Source organism: Benincasa hispida, chromosome 1 (assembly GCF_027475165.1).
Source record: "Benincasa hispida cultivar pf3 chromosome 1, pf3_genome.v1.1, whole genome shotgun sequence".
NCBI lineage: Eukaryota > Viridiplantae > Streptophyta > Magnoliopsida > Cucurbitales > Cucurbitaceae > Benincasa > Benincasa hispida.
In genome coordinates, this window is record NC_143478.1 from 65,014,238 (window position 1) to 65,018,618 (window position 4,381).

General features: G+C 33.5%; 1 long non-coding RNA gene across 1 annotated transcript; it reads left to right on the forward strand.

Annotated features, from left to right (window-relative positions):
- Positions 1 to 975: 975 nt before the first annotated feature.
- LOC120080851 (uncharacterized) lies at positions 976 to 3,191 on the forward strand. Its single transcript, XR_005482671.2, has 3 exons — positions 976 to 1,189; positions 1,302 to 2,136; positions 2,407 to 3,191. It is a non-coding gene; the product is annotated as an uncharacterized LOC120080851 (long non-coding RNA).
- Positions 3,192 to 4,381: the final 1,190 nt, after the last annotated feature.

Here is a 4,381-nt window from a genome sequence, read left to right on the forward strand (position 1 = left end):
CCAAATTATTGGATCAGTTTGGATTGGTTTTGTTTTATTTTTTGTTGCATTCTTGAGTATTAGTGATATACTCTATTTTTGACGTATTTATCAATAACGAAGTCTAAATATGAATCTATTAATGACACGAGTCTATTACTACTGATTGCAAAATTAGTAATCCTGAATTTTGCTTTATCTATAAATTATTTTACATCATATAATATCTACTAGTATTTTAAGTCCGATTGCTATGCCTAAATTAAATTAAATTTAGATAAACTACCAAACACAATTTTTTTTTGACAAACCAAACAGACCTTTCGATATTTTCTAACACTCTCCTTCAATTTTTTTTTTTTAAATGAAAACAGCTCAACTTACCTATTATTAAAAAAAAATTTAAAACTTTGTACCAACATATTTTCTACCTATTCTCCCTATTAATTATTTTCAAACCTTAAAAAAAGAAATTCTTATAAATAGAAAGAACTATAAAACTATTTAAACTTTGTAGAAAAATCAAGTGTAAATATTTTAAATATTTATCTATATTTAAAAAAGACAAAAAAAAAAACTATTTTCAAATCTTGTGAAAAACGAAACCATAGACAAATCCCACCAAAACCTAATCCGTCGTCAGATTTTGAATGATTCAATATAATACTCAAATATTTTCTTGTTACACAAATATTTTTCAAACATATTGAATTCTGAAAACAAATTTCATATTAAATAATAAATAATTTACATATGGTTGAGTTATATAAAATTATTATTTCCCAATGACGTGTTAAATTTGGTCGCTCCTTTTCTTGACAACAAAGTAATTAGCTGTGATATTCCAAAAAAAAAAAAGTGATTAGCTGTGAAATTTCCCATTCAACCCTTTACCAACGCATTGGTATCATCCCATTTGTTCCACCGCCTTAGCGATTAATAATTCAACCACGTAAATTAATATCAGCCGTCCATCGTTTCAGGTATTTCACAATCCCAGCCGTCCATGTCATCCACTTCTTCGTTAAAAGGATAAGATCCCCCTCTGTTCTTCCATCCGCCTCCATTGCAAACCTATCTTTCCAAGTTTGATTTATTTTTTTCGCAGATCTAGCTGTCTTCTTCTCCGTCGCTGTCACGAAGTTCGTAGATCAACAGATCTGGCGTAGATCTACACGTTGATCGTGGTTTCTTGCCGATTCGGTCTCCGGTGACAGATCTCAACTGTTTATTTTGATTCTGACAAGTTCAACATCAGATTTGGTTTCTTATCTTCTCCGTTCCTGTTCTGACTGCGGTCCTTGGATTGTTTATGGTTGTAGAACGATAGATCTGGTGTAGATCTACACGGTGATTGCGGTTTCTTCCTGATTTCACCTCCGGTGACGGATTCTGGTCATTTTGTGTCTATTCTGACAGGTTCAACATCATTTCTGATTTCTTTTCTTATTGGTTCATGTTGTGACGAAGATTTTTGGATTGTTGTATTGTTCTCTCTTCTTTTCGTGGTGCCATTTTCATTTCCACGACGATTGAGAAATTACCGTTCCAGTTCGGGCGAATCCAGGGTTTGATTCTTGATATTGGTAATTTGCTTGATTATTATTATGCAACGAAGGCGTTTCGATCCATTCGAACAGGTATGAATTCAGAGTTGGCGTTGGATGTCGGTAGGGCCAATAACTTGTGGAGTCTATGTTGGAGGTGAAGCGGCTGGTTGCTGTAGATGTTGATGATTTCGGCAGAGATCTGTTCGTCGATTCGATGTAGCAGAGCTATGGAAAAGCTTCGATGGAAGCTGTATCTTGTATCATAAATTATGAAAGCATCAGAAAGAGTAGGTCAGAAAGAGTAGATGAGTGATTGTGGATGTAAAAGATATCGGGATTTAGCCTCTTTTATTGAGGATGAATCTTGGTAGTTCTTTGTCATCCGGCCTTTGCCATGACGGGTGCGCTTGCATGGCAGGTCATTCATAATAAAAAAATAGTATGTTTTGGTTTTGAGGGGAGATCGCACGGGGATTGCCCGGGGTCTTCCCTCACTGGTCTGTTTTCCTCTTGCTCTCTTTCTCTCCGTTCGTTTCTGCAACTTCAACCGACAGAATCACTTCTCTGGTCATAGCTTTTGACCTGATCGAACTCGCGACATGCAAAGGTACTCGACTTTTACATTTAAGATTCGTAAGGAAAAAAAAAAGAACTTTTACATTTGAGCTTCAAAACAATCGGTAGAAACAACAAAAAAACGAGGGGTTAGTTCGTAGTTCATATAATTTTACTTAACATGCGATTTTGTCATAAAGAACAGGACTGCGTTTTCTTTCATTTGGTATTAGCTTGTTTCTATTCATCCTATGGGTACAAATATTTCGAACTTGTTTTGAATCGATAGTAATGGAACCTTTTGGGGATTTTCGAATGACAGTTTTTGCAATATGAGGAGTTTCATTTCAATTCTACCGTCTTTGCGAAGGTAAAGTAATGTTTACATATAACAATTTATCCTTTTGCATTGAAATTAAGCCTGATTAATATTTTATTCCAAGTTGTACTATTATATACCTAGATATTTACCGAACAGTTAATCATTTTGTTCTACCCCGCCACCTAAACACACAAAAGAAAAAACCGACTGAGCATGATTGAGTATCTTATCAATTCATAGTTTCTATCCCTCCAATTTCTTCTGTGATATTAAATGGATTCTCAAATGACTTTGTAGTCGAGAGACGGGTATTATCTTTTCTTAACTTTGTCAACACTTTGATATGTAATATTTCGAACCATCAAAGATTATATTATGTATTTGGTAATTTGTATCTATTCCATGTTGCCCCGATATCGGGGTTTTGAATTTGGTACTTGTATTTGTGCTCCCGGCTATTTGGTTGTTAGTAGATTGCGTAGATGAAGAGGGTATGCTGTCACTGCTATCGATGATCCATTCCGTCTGTCTATAAACTTCAAACTTCCTGGTGATGGTGATTGGGTGGGCTGAAGGCACTACAAACAGCAGCTCAGCTCTAAGCAAAGCCTTGATATATTCAGCTGGTATTTATTGGATCTCTTACAGTTGAACTATATTGAACTATATTCCCAAGTTTTAAGCGAGTTCGGTTGTTTATTGTAGTGTTATTTGTTTCCTGCCAATACTGCCTGTTGTAAAGATTGATTCTGTTTTTATGGGGTTGCGAGATTTATTCGTTGTCATTTCCGTATATGCACCATAGTAGTTAATTTTATTTCGAATTTTAATTTTCTTAAGTTTGAACAATTGGTATATAAATATTTATTTTTCATTTCTGTTCGGAATAGTATTTGTTCACAGTTACTTTGCTTCTATTATTTTTTTCCTTTAACAATGTTTTTTCTACGTAGTTTTAAAAATTGAATTCCTTCATCTCTATTAATTGGAGAAAGTTGATAATTCTGTCGCTGAATAGTATTACCAGATAAACTTAATTCTGTCGCTCAGTAAATTTCTAATGGTAAATTTCGAATTGTTCAGTTTCCTCTTCGATTTTAGAACTGTATTAGCTTGATCTTGATATGTTAATTGTTTTTATCAGAGTGAGTTCTTGCTTCATGGTTGGTCAGACGTCTTGTTCTGAAAAATTGTTGACCCTTTTTACTCTTTTAGGTAATAGGTAATAGGTAAATAGGTAAATAGGTAAATATGAAATTGCAATGCCACTTGTAGGTATGGATGGCGACTCCCCATCCCTTAAATCCCAGGGGATTTAATCCCCCCTCGGGGTCGGGGTCGGGTGTATGGGTCAGGAAAAAATCTTCGTTTTTTTATAATTATTTTCATTATTAATTAACTAAAATTAGTATTCATATGGAAGAATACTTCTTTAATATTTTTTTATTAAAAAACTTGTTATATTAGAAAACTAAAAAAAAAAAAAGTAACTGAAACAGTAGTACTGATTCAGTAGTTAATTATAATATTTTTTCCTAATTTTAATTATTATTATTACACATATATGTATATATATAATAATAATAATTAAAAAAATTAAGGTGGGGATTGGATTAGGCGGTGGGGTGGGATCTCCATTTCCGACTGGAGACCTAATTTGAATTCTCAATTTGATCCCATATTCGGTCAAATCAGAGATTTGAATTCTCAATTTGATCCATATCAGAGATTTTTTTGTTCCGATCGACCCTGCAAGGAATTTAGCCTTCCCTATATCTAAAATCTATTTGTAGACATTCCCGTTTATAACGAGTCGCCCTTCTTTTCTATTGACTTGAACACATTTTTACTTGATTTTTTTCTTCTTTTTATCATGTTTGCTATTATCATACCTTGATATTAAAATGTATGAATAAAATGTTTTTATTATTAGTTTTCTAGTGTTATATTTAGGGTTGGCAGGTGCTGGTACTTT